Genomic DNA, 21849 nt, shown 5'->3' with positions numbered 1-21849 from the left:
AAGATCTCATCCCGTGGGGTCAAAATGATCATGAGAACGGTGAGCAAAAATCCCAGAACTACACGGAGGGACCTGATGAATGACCTGCAGAGAGCTGGGACCAAAGTAACAAAGGCTACCATCAGTAACACACTACGCTGAGAGGGACTCAAATCCTGCAGTGCCAGGCGTGTCCCCCTGCTTAAGCCAGTACATGTCCAGGCCCGTCTGAAGTTTGCCAAAGAGCATATGGATGTTCCAGAAGAGGATTGGGAGAATATCATGTGGTCAGATGAAACCAAAATGGAACTTTTTGGTAAAAACTCAACTCGTCGTGTTTGGAGGAAGAAGAATGCTGAGTTGCATCCCAAGAACACCATACCTACTGTGAAGCATGGGGATGGAAACATCATGCTTTGGGGCTGTTTTTCTGCAAAGGGGACAGGACGACTGATCCGTGTTAAGGGAAGAATGAACGGGGCCATGTATCGTGAGATTTTAAGCCAAAACCTCCTTCCATCAGTGAGAGCATTGAAGATGGAACGTGGCTGGGTCTTCCAGCATGACAATGATCCCAAACACACCACTCGGGCAACAAAGGAGTGGCTCCGTAAAAAGCATTTCAAGGTCCTGGAGTGACCTAGCCAGTCTCCAGACCTCAACCCCATAGAAATTTGTGGAGGGAGTTGAAAGTCTGTGTTGCCCAGCGACAGCCCCAAAACATCACTGCTCTAGAGGAGATCTGCATGGAGGAATGGGCCAAAACTTACAGGAAACGTTTGACCTCTGTCATTGCCAACAAAGGTTATGTTACAAAGTATTGAGTTGAACTTTCGATATTGACCAAATACTTATTTTCCACCATAATTTACAAATAAATTCTTTAAAAATCCTAATATGTGATTTCCTGGATTTTTTTTCTCATTTTGTCTCTCATAGTTGAAGTGTACCTATGATGAAAATTACCTTTCTAAGTAGGAGAACTTGCACAATCAATGGCTGACTAAATACTTTTTGGCCCCACTGTAGAAGCACTTTGTAGTTCTACAATTACTGACTCTAGTCCATCTGTTTCTCTGCATGCTTTGTTAACCCCCTTTCATGCTGTTCTTCAATGGTCAGGACTCTCCCAGGACCACTACAGAGTAGGTATTATTTAGGTGGTGGATCATTCTCAGCACTGCAGTGACAATAACATGGTGGTGGTGTGTTAGTGTGTGTTGGTGCTGGTATGAGTGGATCAGACACAACAGCGCTGCTGGAGTGTTTAAATACCGTGTCCATCACTGTCCACTCTACTAGATACTCCTATCTAGTTGGTCCAGCTTGTAGATGTAAAGTCAGAGACGATCACTCATCTATTGCTGCTGTTTGAGTTGCTCATCTTCTAGACCTTCATCAGTGGTCACAGGATGCTGCCCACGGGGCGCTGTTGCTGGATATTTTTGGTTGATGGTCTATTCTCAGTCCAGCAGTGACAGTGAGGTGTTTAAAAACTCCATCAGCATTGCTGTGTCTTATCCACTCATACCAGCACAACACACACTAACACACCACCACCATGTCGGTGTCACTGCAGTGCTGAGAATCATCCACCACCTAAATAATACCTACTCTGTGGTGGTCCTGGGAGAGTCCTGACCATTGAAGAACAGCATGAAAGAGGGCTAACAAAGCATACAGAGAAACAGATGGACTACAGTCAGTAATTGTAGAACTACAAAGTGCTTCTATATGGTAAGTGGAGCTGATAAAATGGACAGTGAGTGTAGAAACTAGGAGGTGGTTTTAATGTTATGGCTGATCGGTGTACATTGTTGAATTACTTTACCTTTACTTTAATTTTTTTGTTAAAACACATTTAACATGATAAAATTTAAAAATGATACAATGTTTTGTGCATTGTATTTTATTCTGTACTGTGTAAGGACAACTTTAATGAACCTGAACATCAGCTGTGTCCTCGCTAGGCCAGACTGTGAGCATGAGTGTGCCGTACTGAGAGCAGGTGATGGTGTCCTTCCAGAGCAACTGTGCTATGGCACTACTGGAATGCCGTGCAGCAATGACGTGCTCCAGGTCCCATGAGCTTAGATTTTTTTATGTGTGCACCCGAGATGCCTGATGTGCACAGAGAGCAGCTCTCTAAGATGGCACTTGGAGCGCTGCCATAAACTGGTGACGCAGAGCCAATTCATTAAGGGCTGGCTGCCTTTCCTGCGCTCAGTGCACCCAGCACACCTGCGTCACTCTGGATAGATGGAATAGAAATGTAGTCCAGAAGCCTTTTAACTACTACTGTACCCCGGGTGCTCTTTCTGTTCTGTTCTGTTCGAGGTCTGCACTGGCCCTTACTGCTTATTTAAAAAAGTGTTTTATTTATTCCACAGCTATAGCTAAAATCAAATATACAAATATACATACAAATGACTGCAGGCGGCAGGTGTTTATAGGCTAAAGGCTGCCATAATAATATGTAAAAATATTACAAAAAACAATAACAGATATGTGAGATGTGAGCAAAGTGTGTATTCCCAAATCAATTACAAATCAATTATGAATTAGCACAGTCCTGTCTACCATCCAAATCATAGCTTTATACAAAGGTTTATACAGATACTACCCTCCACTGCTGACTGAGGAGCACCGCAACTGACACACGCCCTCTCCGACACATGTGCAGTAGCTGACTGACCTGCACGAGGTGAGTTCATATGCAGATCAGCTTTGTGTACAGAGAGCCACACCCTGATCAACACATTATCCCTCGACTCTGTGCAGGCAGCATCAATCAGCCAGCAGAGGTTGAAGCTGCATCAGTTATGAGAAACCCTGGTCCTGGTCCCACCCTATATGAACAACAGCCAATTGTTGTTCATGTAGCCGCCCAGCCTACCGGATGGCAGAGATGAGATTCGAAACGATGTGTTCGAAATCCCAGCTCTGGTGTGCTAGCGTGTTTTTTTTTTTTTGCGCTGCACCACTTGAACGGCTTTCCTGAATCATTTTTATGATATTATGAGCTGTATATTTGTAATCCTGCAGTGAGAAACATTGAGCTGACTGACAATTCTCTCATGAATTCTCTTCTAGTTAAACTGCTAATTGTCAAACCAATCAGTATTACTTGTATAACCTCATCTGTCCTTATTTTGATTTTGAATGTGTTGCTAGTGTCACATTATATTGTTTTTGTATTTACAAAATACAATTTGGTTTGTAAGTAAAAAGTGAATGTGTTTCTTTGTACTTTTAGCAGTTAAATAAAAGTTCCATTGATTTAACAAATAACAGATTTAAGATTTATTGCATTTAAGTGTCCCAACTTTCCTGGAAATGAGGTTTGTACATTAGACACATGCATGAGTCAAATGAATTATAGTGTCAAAGACTGGACCACTAATGGACACATTAACTGAGTATTTATGACTTAATACCCCTTTTGACTCTGGAATTGGGACAAAATCAGTGACTGTATTCATGGCATAACAGCAGTTACTGACATTGGTGTAAGATCAGGACCTTAGTTCAATCAAGGAAAAGATCCAGTAACTGATGTTGATACTAGAAAGCATCTGTAACTGATGCCTACACACAAAAAGGATCAGTAACTGGGCTTCAAAAAGTGAAGAATCTGTGAGTGCCAGGACACATTCAGGCTGACTCTAGGACTGCTACTAAGCCAGTGAATAACAACAAAAAGGGGAATAAGTTCCAAGACTGACAAACTAAAAGAAAGACCTGAGATCAGAAAGATAGGAGCTCAGGAGGGGTATGTGACTAAGAATGACAGAGAATGATTAAAATAAGCAAATGACACAGTTCATGGGATGACACAGCAAATGACACAGTTCTGCCATCAGAGGGCTTGTGGCTGAGTAAAAAAACATGGAAAAGAGGGCTGGGACAGATGTTAGGTCAGAGACAGAGGCTGAGACAGACAATGTAATAGATACATCGGCAGCTACAGATTTAAATACTAATTTTGTGACAGAGACAGTAGCTGGCCTCAGTAGTGGTCAGGAGTACTAAAATCCGAATAGATCAAACTAGCGACTACAGCAGGGAGAGATGATGAATTTGTGAGAGGACAGATGAGACTGAATTAGATGTTTGACTGGAAATGCAGGCTAAACCTAACATTTGTCAGAAGCTGCTATATGTGTACAATAAAACATTAAGTCTTAAATAGGACCAAAAGTGGACAGAGAGATCAAAGTAGCATTTAGAAGACACATAAAGACTTTACAAAGAGCATAAACATGGGCAGTTACAAAACCAAGATGAAATATCAAAGTTGTAGCTTCTGTTTAAGAAGTAATAAATGGATGCATGGATGCTATTGATTTAGAACCCATGTACTCCTGTATTATCTCTCTACATTTATTCTAGTGGCTTCCTGCAGCTACCTGCATTAAATTCAAAGCTTTGTGAAAAAAAATCAGGTTCTGGTTGTAATTTGATTATTCAAAAGGTCATTTAAACATTATACTTCAACAGAATCAGAGTAAGGTTTAATTGAGAAATGAGGAATAATAAATTTAAAATGTAATAATTCCACTTTACATGGAAGTACATAGTTGAGATTTGAGAATATTGACTTATGTAACTAAGAAATTTACATATGTAACTAATACATTATTGTACTGTGTCCACTCGCTGTACCAAATTTAAACTGCAATTCAAAAGCATTCTCTGTGCTTTATTTAGCTTCAGTCTTTCACCTGTGGGTGCCTGTTTATACACCGACCAGGCATAACATTATGACCACTGCCAGGTGAAGTGAATGTGTAAGAAGCAGGAAAAATGGGCAAGCGTAAGGATTTGAGCGAGTTTGACAAGGGCCAAATTGTGATGGCTAGACGACTACATCAGAGCATCTCCAAAACAGCCACTCTTGTAGGGTGTTCCCAGTCTGCAGTGGTCAGTATCTATCAAAAGTGCTCCAAGTAAGGAACAGTGGTAAACCGACAACAGGGTCATTGGTGGCCAAGGCTCATTGATGCACGTGGGGGGCGAAGGCTGGTCCGTGTGGTCCGATCCAACAGACGAGCTACTGTAGCTCAAATTGCTGAAGAAGTTAATGCTGGTTCTGATAGAAAGGTGTCAGAATACACAGTGCATCACAGTTTGTTGCGTATGGGGCTGCATAGCCGCAGACCAGTCAGGGTGCCCATGCTGACCCCTGTTCACCGCCAAAAGCACCAACAATGGGCACGTGAGCATCGGAACTGGACCAGGGAGCAATAGAAGAAGGTAGCCTGGTTTGATGAATCACGTTTTCTTTTACATCACGTGGGTGGCCAAGTGCGTGTGCATCGCTTACCTGGGGAACACATGTCACCAGGATGCACTATGGGAATAAGGCAGGCCAGCGGAGGCAGTGTGATGCTTTGGGCAATGTTCTGCTGATTTCCTACCAGATTTCCTGTATTATTGTTTGTTTGGTTCTGTTTGTGGTTCATTTGGCTCATTATGTAGGTTTTTTTAAATTAATTATTTATCTGATTAGTGTGTGCATGCAAAATGCACTTATTTATGTTTTTACCCCCCCCCCCCCCAACAGACCATGACAGTTTTTTGTTGACATATGCACAATTACAGTATACAGTATTCAATGGAATTCTTGCTTGCATTACAACAAAATTGTATAATTGCACAAAAACTTTAAAGTATAGGTATTTCAGCTTATAGTGTTTAAACTGGTAAAAAAGAAAACCCTTTCATTTACAGGTGATTTTTTTTTTCTTTTTTGAATCTTAAATAAAAAATACACAAATACACAGACCATGTATTGTTAGAATAACTTTAAAATGAATTCTCCTGCCAACATTTATATCCAAGATAAATCATGTTATTTTTTGCTTATTTGTATGATAGTGAAACATGCTTATGGTAGAAAAAACAATGAACTTTTGTTAGTTGTTCTGAATAATAGCATATGTTACATGATGGCAATAAAAACATATTTACCCTAGAGTATTGGACTACCAGGTTATAGTCCTTGGCCAGCACATTATAACAGTTAATGAAAGTGACATGGAAGTATGAATAGTATGGATGTAGATTGACAATCAAACTTGGACGGTTGTGACACTTTATGCAATTTAGTACAAATATTTTTGTATTATTATTGCATCTATCATGGAAGAGGATACACACATGCTATTTTCCTGCAATTCCCTTACTTTAGATAAAATTAAAATATTGGACTTGCCACTATGCAGCTAGATCAACCCAAAGGACATATAGTCAGGTGTAAATTATCATCCAGCGACATCCTAAATTATGTAAGAGTCAGGATGCAAGATAGATGGATGTAGATCCTGGCAGTGCCTCTGACCCAGCTGTAAGTGAGATTTGTCCATGAGCTGCTATGTAAGAATACCCTATGTTAGTCAGCATGGTAAATAGGCCTGTCAGTTGTGATGAAGGGTATGCTTAACACTTAGATAGTTATGACCGAGAACAGGGTGATAAATGATTGTGCATAAGTAGGAATTGTAACAGTGACATTGCAGATGCTGCACATTTTACTGAAATGTGAAATGTGTCTTTATACAAGTGGCTTTCTAAAGTCTCTCTTATTTGCCAAGATAACTGTGATTCTTTCCAAATAATAATATGAAAAACATAAACAACATCTAAGTATTTGACGTTTATTTGGAGTAGTAATCCAAGCCCCTTGAGCAAGACCATTAGCCTTCAATTGCATGGACTGTATAAGGTCACAAATTCAGATAAAGCATCTTCTAAATGCTGTAAATGTAATTGTAAATGCAAATGTGCATAATTATATCTCCCAAATAAGGTAAAAGCTCTATTTTATGTTACCCCAAGCATAAAATTGCTTTTTGTACAAAATAAAATTTACATGCAGTGAATTTGCTTATTGAGGTGTTGTATATACTTATATGTAAGAGCTCTTGCTTTCTCATGTTGTTTTTCTTGCCTCTGGGCAGGGTACATCTTATTCAGTGACCCATTAATCTTCCTGGTATCCTGCTAACGATTTAGTGCGCCTCCCTCACCACCTGTATAGTGCACTCAATACTCCCTGTCTGATGTGGAAATAATTAGTAGAAGCCTCACCCCAAAGTTCATGACTGTCTTCTGCGTACCAGGAGATGACAGGCACATTTAACAGAGCTTCCAAGGACAGGTCAGGGCTGACATTCAACATATGATGGAGGGCATATCTGGTTGAGGTAGCTAAGGATTAGTAGTATGGCTGCCCAAAAACACTGGACCAGCACAGTGATGAGCTTTGGTGCTATAATATTAGGAATTATTTTCCCATTGTTCAGAGTTAATATTATGTATTGACTGAATGGGTCGAGTTGAGTTATATATGTGAAGAAGCACGGCATTTAAAAAGGGTGGGGGTAATTTTAAGTCACATTGTATACACAGACCAGGCATAACGTTATGACCACTGACAGGTAAAGTGAATAACACTGATAATCTCTTCATCACGGCACCTGCTAGTGGGTGGGATATATTAGGCAGCAAGTGAACATTTTATCCTCAAAGTTGATGTGTTAGAAGCAGGAAAAATGCATCTCCAAAACTGCAGCTCTTATGGGGTGTTCCCGGTCTGCAGTGGTCAGTATCTATGGAAGGAACAGTGGAGTGAAGGCTGGCCCGTGTGGTCTGATCCAACAGACGAGCTACTGTAGCTCAGATTGCTAAAGAAGTTAATGCTGGTTCTAATAGAAAGGTGTCAGAATACACAGTGCATCGCAGTTGCAGGGCTGTTTTGGCATATATATATATATATATATCTGGAAATTGATGGTGATGGTCTGGCCACTTTATAATTTTTTAGAACTTTTTATGGCTGCTTGGAAGGTCACAGCATGGAAGCTGGCCGAAGGATTTATTGATTATTATGAGTAAGATATTGGCTACAATATAAAATAACTGTCAAAAAATAAATACAGGATAAATAAATACAATCTTCATTCAACAATGTGGCAGTAGAATAAAGGACACAGCTAATATAAACTTCACGGCAAGTATAGTACTATAGTACATTTAATAATAATTCCAATTGAAATAAAGTAAACAATGTAAATACAATTGTACACTTTGCATTTCAAATTTAATCAAGTTATTTAATATACTTGCAGCACATATATCTGCTAAAATCATTTGACTTTTAACACAAAAAAGTATATAGTAAAAAGTTGTGTGTAAAGAAATAACTTAAACACGTTTTAGCATTTCGAGGACTAAGAGTCCCACTAGTTCACCATGAATTTTATCATTTTGAATGTTTGACATTTTATATTAATAACTATTATTAACTGGCTGCAGCCTGGTGGACCGCATAAATCACTGACATGGGCTGTACACAGCTCCCAGGCAGTGTGTTTAATAGGCCTTAGCTAACATAAATGGAAGTGAGTGAAAATTATATGAATCATTTTAGAATATGTTTGGGTTTTTTTTTATTTATGTGACATTTGAATGACCTTTCCACTTTAGACAAAACTACAGATTAATAATAAATGGACAAATATGAGTGTGACTGGTTTCAAAGAAAACGCCCAGAGGAAAACATCAGTGTAAATATTGTGTGTGTGTGTGTGTGTGTGTGTGTGTGTGTGTGTGTGTGTGTTGAATTGCTGTGGTTCTCAAGTTATTTTCTGACAACATTAAAATATATATATATTAAAATTTCTGTTTAGTTGGATTTTACCCATAATGAATTACTGAGTCTTTAATAAGTCTTTTAGTTTGTTTAACACCAATGTAAAAATAGATAAAGTAAGGCTTTTATTTAGTAAGACTCACTTGTCTTGCTTTTTTACTTAGGTTGTTACAATGTTTCTATAAAACTTATTATGCAAAGAGAAAAGATAACTTACAAACTCAACTCTGTCTGCCTCTGTTTCTGGTTAAAATTTGGAGCAAGGAGCTTGTCCATAAACCTAACAATGAAAAAAATATAGAATTAGGTAGGTAAAAACATATATAGGTAGGTAAAATTGCAACATTGTAACAACCTAAATGAAAAAGCAAGACAAGTAAGTTGTTACTAATGAATGATATTTATGGTTTATGTATGTAATAAATATGTAAAATATTGTTAGGTTTAAGGTTGCTTAAAAACATAAAGTTTATTTAAAGTTTATTTATTTAATATTTAAAGTATATATAAATATATAGAGAAAGAGTAAATTTTTTTTAATGTAATTTAAGTTCTTCACATTATTACAATGGGTGCTGTACATAGTATTCTTCTTTCATAAGTTGTATGATTTTAAGATTTTTTTTTAGTAAAACTGTCCCACCAAGTACTGCAAACTAATTGACTAATTATACAGAGTTATAGTGTTTAGCTCATATTTTATTAGCATAAACTCAGTAAGAAACCCTCAATTATACTTTTACAGTACCGTACATTTAAACCTTTGTGAGTCTAACTAAAATTTGCCTGTCTGTATTTGAAAACTTGAACCCTAGAGATGAGATGTTCTAAGATAATTAAATGCATCATGCATCCTAAATTTCTAAAAATGCATAAGTGATGTAAAAGCAAGATGATGTTTTGGTGTTTAATTTTGCATATGCACTTAGAGGAAGCCATCACTTTGCTTTGCCTGCATGCAGCAAGTAAGACAGAACTAAAGACTGTGATATTGTTTGTGCACTGTCCTAGCTGAATGAATTCATGTGGTGGTGCCGTGCTGACTTTTGATCTTTTGTTTTATTTACTGTATTTATTCATTTTTAATTCATTAACAATCAAAAGGTTATAGGTTATAGACAAACAAGAAAAGGAAATCCATTATTCGCCCTGCTCTTAAAAATTGGTTAGAATGTTAAAGCTTTCTAAATGTTCTAAATATAACGTCTTTATGTCTTAAAAAAAAATAAAGGAGTGGTCTTTTTTCTGGTGCTACATTGTTGGGTTAAATGTAGCTCTGTATAGACCACAATTTGTCTTTCCCAAACTCAAACCATATTTTCATGGACTTGAACAAAAGCACATTCAAGCTGAAACATACTTTGGCTATATAATGTATAATATCTAGACTAGTATCTATCTATCTATCTATCTATCTATCTATCTATCTATCTATCTATCTATCTATCTATCTATCTATCCATCCATCCATCCATCCATCCATCCATCCATCCATCCATCCATCCATCCATCCATCCATCCATCCAATCATCCAATCCATCCAATCCATCCAATCCATCCATCCATCCATCCATCCATCCATCCATCCATCCATCCATCCATCCATATAAAGTTAGTAATAACTTTATCCTAATACACATGCAGTAATCAAAGGTTTAATTAATAGATGCAAGATATACATTTACTTGTAACGCCACAATAAATGGCATGGCAATTTAAGTGGGCTTAGCAATAACTGACATTCCAATGATTTATCCAAATATGTACTATCTTTTGTTAAAAGCACTAACAGTATATATTCTTTTATTGATAAATATCACAATTTATCCTGATCATGTCACAGTGTGTCCGTTGCTAATGAGAAACACTGGGTGCAAGTTAAAAAATTGCACCTTGAACATGGAGTTACACACCAAATAATTACTTACCCAAATCCAGAGGTAAATCCAGCTAAATATTTATATACTAAACTTTTTTTTTCCATTGTGGATGCATTACTAATTAAAAGGCAGCTAGTTTACCAAATTTTCCCAGCCATCATTCAAACTGAAAGACAGGATAACATTCTAATTAATTGACGTAAATGTCTCACACTGACAAGACTCTGATGTGGTTCCTCTGGGTGAACTTTTCAGATATAATAGCTTGTATTGGGTCCTGCTTTTCAATCCTGCAGGTGTTTAACTGATAAGTGTAGACACATCTGGACAAACAGCTGTCTCTGGTGCTAGATCAGACACTGAGAAACAAATAAGGGCAGTATTTCAAAGAGGTGGACAGTTGCAGCGTCACCTGTCAGCAGGCCCACACCAGCCATCAGTCTAGATCACAGATAGGGAAGAAGCTGCTAGTTAAGAGTACTTAGCAGATGATAACATTATTTAGCACATACTAATGATCATAAATAATCATAAAATTGATACTGTTGTTTAAGGTGTGGATGGATTTTACTTGGGACCTTACCTTACTTGGGGAAATCTTATTTTCTAATTTTCAGTTTATTGTTTCACATAAAACACCACATAACATTTTATTAGTGACAATATGTCACTAAAATTATTTAAAGACACGATTAAAAATTATACTAAGTGTAAAATTGCAATTATACTGAGTGTCTAAATTGCAGGTGCATTTTTTACAAAATTTCCCCCCATTTTTTCTTCCAATCTAGTCGTATCCAATTACCCGATTGCATTTTGCTTCCTCTCTACTGCTGATGACTTCCACTCCTGACATAGAAGCGCCATGACTAACACATGCCCCCTCCGAAACGTGTGCAGTAGCCGACTGCATCTTTTCACCTGCACAAGGCGAATTCATATGGGGCTTGGCCTTACACACAGAGAGTAACGCACTGATCTCCATTATCCCTCGTCTCTGTGCAGGTGCCATCGATCAGCCAGCAGAGGTCGTAATTGCATCAATTATAAGGAAACCCCAACGGCATCCAACCCGACGGATGAGCCAATCATTGTCCGTAAAGGCGCCCAGACTGTCGTTAGCAGAGCTGAGATTTGAACTCACGAGTTTGAGATGTCAGCTCTCGTGTGCTTTACCACTGTGTTTTATCGCTGTACTACCTAAGCACCCTAAGCAAGTGCAATTAAGAGCTCTTTGAGTCCAAACATTTCAGTCTGTTTTTAAGAAATACGAAAGTCAAGTTCTCTGTGCCGAGGACAAAAAAGACCATCCAGACTGTTTTTCAACATCTGTTTACATTAGCAAACATCTGTCAAGGTGTGGAGGTCTATCAGTGCTGATGTGCAGATGTGTTTATAGTCATATATTTAAAATCCTGTATATTGGAATTATTATAAGATAAATCTAGGAAGTCTATAAGACAATGACAGACCTGATTTTGCTTGCACTACAACAGAGTTGTAGAGGCTTTGTAGACACACAGTGCTTGTGCTTGAATGGCCTGCCTGCAGTCTATGTTTGTCTCTGATTGAAAATGTATGGCAATACATATAGAGGAGAGTTTATATGCATAGTTGAGCACCTAATCTTTAGTATTAACCATTAATGGTCAAAATAGACACTTGCAAAATTGCAACAGATAGTGACAAAACATGTGGAAGAGCATGAACAAATGTACCTAATAAATTTAAAATATTACAATGATTTAAGCAATTGAATACATGCATATGATATATGGAATAATGATCAAAAATTACACACTTTGAGATACAAGTTACCATTAAAATGAATTATGGACTGCAAATAAGACAAAGTTAATTATAAATCACTTATGAATGCACAGTCCAAGGACATGCAGTCAGGTTAACTAGAGATACAAAAATGACTGTATTTGACATTCAAGACTTGTGAACTGATTAATCTTGTGTAACCAGTAACTACCTGTTCTGTCATGAATGTAACCAAAGTGTGTAAAACATGATGTTAAATTCCTAATAAATAAATACTAATAAATATTTGATGTAGCCATGCATTCCCACTCTAAATACTACTTATAGTGACTAAAGGTTTCTATATTACTGATTGATAGTTCCCTTGACCCTTGCATTGATAATCATCTGTCCGGTGCAACATTTCAATATTTTATATTTTTTAAGAAGTTAAAATCTCGCCGCTCAGGTAATGCAGTGGTAAAAACACACGCTGGAACCATAGCTGGGATCTCGAGTACATTGTATCGAATCTTAGCTCTGCCTGCCGGCTAGGCTAAATGGCCACATGAACAACGATTGGCCTGTTGTTCAGATATGGGTGGGATTTAGCCGGATAGGGTCTCTCTCATAACTAATGCAATTACGACCTCTGCTGGCTGATTGATGGTGCCTGCACAGAGATGACAAAAGAGTGCTCTCAGGTTGTGTCTCTCCATACACAGTGCTGAGCTGCACTGCACTCGTCAAAGTGTAGGTGATAAGGTGCATACGGCATGCTGCCCACGTGTCGGAGGGGGCATGGGTTAGCTTAGTTCTCCTCAATCAGAGCAGGGATCGGCATTGGTGGAGAGGAAGCATGACACGATCGGGCAATTGGACGCGCTAAAAAAATTAAGAAGTTAAAATCTCTAAATCAGAGTAATTTTGAATTAGGCCTATTAGGACTTGTCTGTTAACCCTCTAAATTCGAGCTCACGCGAAGCCTAAATCTAATATAACATTCTGATCTCATAATTGCATTTAACAGCATGATAATGGTCCAGCAAAATAAGGCAGAAGTAGTACATTTTTAGACCTATTATAAATGAGATCAACCCACAAATCTATATTAGCACGTTTTTTTTATACATCTCACTAAATTCAGTTATGAAGGTGTAAGTATATAATTTGCACCTTTGGCCTATAATTAGAGTGTTGCAAAGTAGGCTGTAATGATTGTGGGACAGATGATGTGTAGAGGTTGAGAACCTTCCCACATCACTCTGTTTCTATTGTTCTCTGTTACTTTAGCTCAGTGATTCAATCTATAGAACATCTTTTTAAGTAAAATGATCTATTTATTCAATAGATCTATTTAATATCTATTTTATATATGCTATTTAAGAAAGACATAGTATGACATTATTCCAAATAGACCTTCCAGAAAAAATCATTGCAGCAGTCTTCATTTTGCAAGGTTATTTTGGACAAATTCTAAATATTTGCTGGATGAATGAACCCCTGCAGAAGTAAAGTTTCAGGGATTGTCATAGACTGACGTATTTCCATTTCACAGCTGATTTCTTCCAGGCTCTTTGGAAGACTGCCGGTCTGTTCACTGCCCAGCTCAAACAATATCTACATGCATGGTAAGGTCTATCTTGTTCATTTGGATAAAGAGAAAAAGGAGTGTTAATACTATTAGGAATGTGCACTAAATTATGTTATAATGACCCAGTCAAATAGAATAACCTTATTAATTAATATAAATGTTTTTTTTTTTCTTCCTTTCTCTCCCGATTTTTAGCACGTCCAATTTTTACCCAATTGCATTATGCTTCCTCTCTACTGGTGCTGACCCCCGCCCCTGATTGAGGAGAGCGAACTGACACACGTCCCCTCCGATACGTGAGCAGTAGCCGACTGCATTTTTTCACCTGCACCAGCCGAGTTCATATGCGAATCAGCCCTATGCACGGAGAGCCACACCCTGATCAGTATTATTCCTCTACTCTGTGCAGACGCCATCAACCAGCCAGTAGAGGTCGTAATTGCATTAGTTATGAAGTCCCCATCCGGCACCCTAACCCTGTATGAACAACAGCCAGACGTTGTTCATATAGCCGCCCAGCCCAGCCGTATGGCAAAGCTGAAATTCGATCTGATGTATTCAAAATCCCAGCTCTGGTGTGCTAGTGTATAACCTTATTAATGAAATGTATTCCAAATTATGTATACTTCTTAATGTTTCATATTTTTACGATTGATTTTAGATTGTAATACCTACATACAAATGTTTTAGCTAAAATTGCTTTGTTATCTACATTTGACCTTCAGTTTTCCAATGTTTCTAATAGATATCAGATTTGTACCCAATAACATGTCTGTTGAAAATAAGAGCATAACTAAGGTCAAGCTGTTTAGACTAATACAAACTAGTCTGAAATTAAATGTAGAAAAACACACCTTTGTATTACCAGTTTCAGGATTTCTGAATTATTCCTCAATAAAAAGTCTGATATTCACCCTTGTCATTATAAATAAACCTCTTTAGAAGCATTTTCCTTCTCTCTTTCTGCTAATCAGTGCACAGTGTTTGGGGAGCATATTAAGCCTTTTTGGTATTTCTTGCATGAATAACCTTTTAAGTTTATGCTACGTCTTATAACCATTAATCTGACAGCTGTACTGTATCTATAAATGTATGCATTCATTGTTACAGTTTTAAATGGGTTGTTTTGTGAATCATGATGTTCTATTCTTTATGATTTACAGCAGAGATGAGGTTTTGGTGTGCAGTGCAAACATGCATTGTGGCCAGAAAATAATGTAGCTAAATATCTTATCATTATTGTTAGAGACCCTTTGTGGATTATTTAAACGGTGTTTTACAAAGACATTTAAGGTTTTCTCTGTGGTTATTTTATTAATACCTTTTTAATCAAACTTTTTCTCACAGCAGACATGAACAAAGACTTTAGCAAGATCTAGAGATATCTGGAGGTCTTTTGGTGCTTTCCTTAATTGCTTTTTACCTTCATTAACATTTGTATCCTTTGTTCGTGGAATGATAATTGAAGCATGCCTACACGTAGCCAGAGCTGTAATAGTAGTTAATTGTTTTCATTATTTGATAATTCATCTCATTGTAAATGTTACCAAGATCAAAGTTAGACTGACACAGTTTAGTGTGTTCTGATCTGCATTTAATAACTTTTCTTTCTCCTAAAAAAATAAAACACTGGAATCTTTTTTTAATTGATGTTTCTCATTTGATGTTCTATCACATTTTAAATACAAAATAAACATTTTATAACGTTCCTAATAAAACATTCTTTCTGAACATACATAACAATGCTTTAAACATGCAAGTTTATATTATTGCAGTTGTAAACTATCAACTATTTTAAAATAACAGTACAGAAATATAAACATTTCACTCTACTTTTAAATCACAAACATTAATAAATGTTATTAAAAAAGACTACTAAATGGCACTCTTTTTTCCTATTTTATTTATGCATTTTCTCTCATTTTTCTCCCAATTTGGCGTAGTCAATTTGTCTTCTGCTGCTGGGGGATCCCTGATTGCAGTCGAGGTGGGTATATTGCAGCTCACGCCTCCTCCGACCCGCTCGCAGCCCTTACCTGAACCCTTTTTCACCCATGCAATCTAACAAAGCGTTTTGAAGACCCCACCCACATAGTCCGGTCATCCTGCCCTAACAGAAGCGTGTCTGCTGCAGGCACTGCCAATTATGCCCGCTAGATGGCTCCCAGCCGACTGGCGGCAACGCCGAGGAGTTCAGAATCTAGCCGCTGGTATGCTAGCAGAATATCCCGCTGTGCCACCTGGGTGCCTGAATTGGTACTCTTAATTACAGCGCACTAGCCAACATTCATTTGATGTTTCATTCATGGACTAACTTTAACTAAAACAGTTATACGCTAAATCACTTATAAATCACTTTTCAACATGATACACTATTACCTTTTACAAAGTATTTTAACTGTTTCAGAGATGATTACATCCCTGCATCATGTGGCATAATGGTAAGAGCCCTGCTGTTGGTAACAGTTCGAGGGGTTATTGTCCAAGGCTGAGCTTACAAATACACAAGGTGCATGGCATTAAGTGAATCTAGCCACATGGTTGACACATATCACTGTACACTCAGTGCAGGTCCCAAGCCCAGGTAATTACCCCTAAGGGGTTGCAACAGAAAGAGCAACCGCAACTGCATGAAAAAAAACTGTGCCAAGTCAATATGGGGATGAATGATCCGCTGTGGCAACAAATAATGGCAGCATCCAAAAGGAATCATTTATATAGAGACAATAACACACAGTTTAGTGTGAAAAGTTCTGGCCTGAATATTCCACAACCAGCCTTCTCTATTTGCATGGCTAATCGCCCTCTACAGGCTGTGCCTAAAATCAACACTTTTTCAAAACCATTACGCTACAAAACCATTAGGAGAGGTAGCATTTTTTGTGTATGTGTGCGTTCGAGAAATTCTATTACAATTTAAGGCTTTAACATTTTACATTATCCTCAATCCATTTTCAACCCACTATATTTACTAATGGACACCCAGATCTTTTAAAATGCTTTTACAGACTTTTACATATCTTCACAGTTCTTCTTTTACAGCCCTCTGGGATTTGTTTTTATCAGTGCTTGGTTAACACATACAGATCTTTCTTTGTGGCGTGCACAGGGTGTGTTCCTGACCCACTCTGATTAGAATAAAGTGGTTGGTAAATTGTATATTATTATATTACGTTAATTTATATTACATTATATATACAGCTCTAAAAACAGTACTGAAAAGTATGCGAAAGCAGTACGCGACAGCGGGTGTCTGAATACATAGTATTGATTAAACAGTATGCGAAAAGTACCCGGATGACCTACTGCATCAGCAGCCATGAGGTTGCGTGCATACTGCACATTTGTGTACTGAAAAAGCTTACTGCTTTACCGGCCAATCCGTGCGCACTGCCTCCAATTTAGTACGTATTGTTTAAGTGTGCAGTTTTGGACACAGCTTAAATGTATGGCATCCATTCCATTTCAATGTCTGTTAAATTTTATCAGCTCCACTTACCATATAGAAGCACTTTGTAGTTCTACAATTACTGACTGTAGTCCATGTGTTTCTCTGCATGCTTTGTTAGCCCACTTTCATGCTGTTCTTCAATGGTCAGGACTCTCACAGGAGCACTACAGAGTAGGTATTATTTAGGTGGTGGATCATTCTCAGCACTGCAGTGACACTGACATGGTGGTGGTGTGTTAGTGTGTGTTGTGCTGGTATGAGTGGATCATGAGTGATGATGGAGTTTTTAAACACCTCACTGTTGCTGCTGGACTGAAAATAGTCCACCAACCAAAAACATCCAGCCAAAAGCGCCCCATGGGCAGCGTCCTGTCACCACTGCTGAAGGTCTAGAAGATGACCAACTCAAACAGCAGCAATAGATGAGCGATCGTTTCTGACTTTACATCTACAAGGTGCTAGATTACAACTAGATAGGAGTGTCTAATAAAGTGGACAGTGTGTGGACACGGTATTTTAAAACTCCAGCAGCGCTGCTGTGTCTTATCCACTCATACCAGCACAACACACACTAACACACCACCACCATGTCATTGTCACTGCAGAGCTGAGAATGATTCAACACCTAAATAACACCTACTCTGTAGTGGTCCTCTGGGGGTCCTGACCATTGAAGAACAGGGTAAAAGCAGGCTAAAAAAGTATGTAAAGGAATAGATGGACTACAGTCAGTAATTGTAGAACTACAAAGTGCTTCTATATGGTAAGTGGAGCTGATAAAATGGACAGTGGGTGTAGAAACAAGGAGGTGGTTTTAATGTTATGGCTGATCAGTGTATCTAGTAGAAGTAGTATCTGCTAGTAGTATCTCCAAAGTAACTGGAACCAAAAATATCTTTTGACCATGCAAAAGCTTTTGAGTAAGAAAAAGAAGGGTTATTGACAGAGGGATACAGTGAGAGTCAATATCCACAAGATTGCAAATATGGCAGTTGATAAGAACAAGATCAAGCAGCAAACATTAAGGACAACAAAGCTACAGAATGGCAGCCTGGCAGACTCTCTACTGACCAGGATGATTGCCAAATCCCATGAAAAACCTCTGGAATGTGATCAGAGTAAGCAAAAGAAAGATTAATGGTCATAAGCCATCAAACAAAGCCAAGCTGAATAGAATCACCCAACAGCTATGTGAAAGACGTGGTAGAAAAATGGGGTTATTTTACCATATATTGATTTCTCAACTCTTACCAAGTAAAAACAATAGTTTAGTATTCTTTGAAAATAAATAAGAACTGTTTGCATTATTCATTGCATTTTTGAGAACACTGCAACATTTTATTTATTTATTTATTTAATTAAAACTTTTTAAAATTAAAATTTTCTAGAATTGGACCCACTGTGAACCAGAATAGGATCAAGAGGTGGTAAAACAGACAAAGAATAAATGAATATCTTTTTTTTTTTTTTTTTTGAAATTTTGGAGAAATGTTGTCAGTAGTTTATAGACTAAAACAATAAAGTTAATGTTACTGAAATCACATACCTGATAATAGTAAAACCAGAGAAGCTGATAGTTATGCAGTGGTCTGTTAATATTTCCAGAGCTAAGATCAGATCAGGTGTGATCACAGTTTCTTACTGCTGAAATTGTGGACTGTTTTTCTTCATACAACCCACAGTTGTTTCCAGTTGTTGTTTAAAGTAGCACTTTCACTAATGTAATCACATGTTATTGTCTAATGACAGTGAAGCTCTAAACAACCTTGACAGGAGAGTATCTACCAGAGTATAAGATGCTGTTTTTTGGAGACTAGGCAGCTTATTTTCTCCCAGTGGGGGCTATGGCTGCATGCAGCGATTAGGAACTTTCTGTAGTCAGTAGGGAAGTTGTTGCAGAGCAATTACTGCCAAACAGAAGCTTTGTCTACTTGCACCCCAGGTAGAGCGCACCAGCTGTGAAAATACTTAAACTAGGTTCTCATCAAACCTCTTTGCCTGTAACCACACTGCTGCAGAATATACAGTATATACAGTGTATCACAAAAGTGAGTACACCCCTCACATTTCTGCAAATATTTTATTATATCTTTTCATGGGACAACACTATAGACATGAAACTTGGATATAACTTAGAGTAGTCAGTGTACAGCTTGTATAGCAGTGTAGATTTACTGTCTTCTGAAAATAACTCAACACACAGCCATTAATGTCTAAATAGCTGGCAACATAAGTGAGTACACCCCACAGTGAACATGTCCAAATTGTGCCCAAATGTGTCGTTGTCCCTCCCTGGTGTCATGTGTCAAGGTCCCAGGTGTAAATAGGAAGCAGGGCTGTTAAATTTGGTGTTTTGGGTACAATTCTCTCATACTGGCCACTGGATATTCAACATGGCACCTCATGGCAAAGAACTCTCTGAGGATGTGAGAAATAGAATTGTTGCTCTCCACAAAGATGGCCTGGGCTATAAGAAGATTGCTAACACCCTGAAACTGAGCTACAGCATGGTGGCCAAGGTCATACAGCGGTTTTCCAGGACAGGTTCCACTCGGAACAGGCTTCGCCAGGGTCGACCAAAGAAGTTGAGTCCACGTGTTCGGCGTCATATCCAGAGGTTGGCTTTAAAAAATAGACACATGAGTGCTGCCAGCATTGCTGCAGAGGTTGAAGACGTGGGAGGTCAGCCTGTCAGTGCTCAGACCATACGCCGCACACTGCATCAACTCGGTCTGCATGGTCGTCATCCCAGAAGGAAGCTGACGCACAAGAAAGCCCGCAAACAGTTTGCTGAAGACAAGCAGTCCAAGAACATGGATTACTGGAATGCCCTGTGGTCTGACGAGACCAAGATATACTTGTTTGGCTCAGATGGTGTCCAGCATGTGTGGCGGCGCCCTGGTGAGAAGTACCAAGACAACTGTATCTTGCCTACAGTCAAGCATGGTGGTGGTAGCATCATGGTCTTGGGCTGCATGAGTGTTGCTGGCACTGGGGAGCTGCAGTTCATTGAGGGAAACATGAATTCCAACATGTACTGTGACATTCTGAAACAGAGCATGATCCCCTCCCTTCGAAAACTGGGCCTCATGGCAGTTTTCCAACAGGATAACGACCCCAAACACAACCTCCAAGATGACAACTGCCTTGCTGAGGAAGCTGAAGGTAAAGGTGATGGACTAAACCCAATTGAGCACCTGTGGCGCATCCTCATGTGGAAGGTGGAGGAGTTCAAGGTGTCTAACATCCACCAGCTCCATGATGTCATCATGGAGGAGTGGAAGAGGATTCCAGTAGCAACCTGTGCAGCTCTGGTGAATTCCATGCCCAGGAGGGTTAAGGCAGTGCTGGATAATAATGGTGGTCACACAAAATATTGACACTTTGGGCACAATTTGGACATGTTCACTGTGGGGTGTACTCACTTATGTTGCCAGCTATTTAGACATTAATGGCTGTGTGTTGAGTTATTTTCAGAAGACAGTAAATCTACACTGCTATACAAGTTGTACACTGACTACTCTAAGTTATATCCAAGTTTTATTTCTATAGTGTTGTCCCATGAAAAGATATAATAAAATATTTGCAGAAATGTGAGGGGTGTACTCACTTTTGTGATACACTGTATATACTGTATATATATATATATATATATATATCTTTTATTGGTCTTTTTATTTAATTTGTTAATATATACATTCCAAAAAAAAGTTGGGATGGGGCAAATTAGAGCATGCATTTTATTGTTGAAAAATGAATGGAAGTCCATGTAAATTACCTTTGCCAAGGGCACTGATACCATACCAGACACTGACTTTTGGATTTGTTGCTGGTAAAAGTCTGGATGGTCCTTTATATATTTGGTCTGGAGCATGCAGTGTCCTTTTTATTCTTAACCCTTTGATGCACAACCTGGGTCAAAAGTGACCCAACTGAGATTTAATTTTCTATATCTTTGCAATAAATTAATTTAGTCATTCAAGCTTCCATGAATTTTTCAATTAACTTGAAAATCCTTATTTCAGTTTTATATTTTTTGCTTTTTTAATAAAAATCATTTTTGTATCACTACCCTTCTAATGCACAACATGGGTCAAAAATGACCCTTATGTATTTACTATGGAATTTGACAGAAACTACTGACATTTGTAAGTGTTTGTAGTCAAAAACATATTTACTGATCTTTTGAAAGACAACCAAAGATTAGGCTCTTGAATATGTCCAATACTATTTGCTTGCTAGCTGTTTACATATTCTAGTATAGATAGCTTTTAATAGCTAAGACAGCAAATACATGAATAACTGACAAATGTGCATATGAAAATATTCTTGAATGGATGAATATGGGTCATTTTTGACCCATGTTGTGCATTAGAAGGGGTTTGCTTAGCGTGTGCATCAAAGGGTTAAAAAGATCTAAAATACTGACTTGTCTAACCACAGCACATGTTACCACTGTGTAATGGTACATCCTGATTCCTCTAAGCACTCAACGCCGCTTCTGGACATGGTTAAAATAACTAACTCGGTATATGATGAT

This window comes from Trichomycterus rosablanca, chromosome 2, assembly GCF_030014385.1.
Source record: "Trichomycterus rosablanca isolate fTriRos1 chromosome 2, fTriRos1.hap1, whole genome shotgun sequence".
In the NCBI taxonomy this organism is placed as follows: Eukaryota; Metazoa; Chordata; class Actinopteri; order Siluriformes; family Trichomycteridae; genus Trichomycterus; species Trichomycterus rosablanca.
This window is presented reverse-complemented; position numbering follows the sequence as displayed.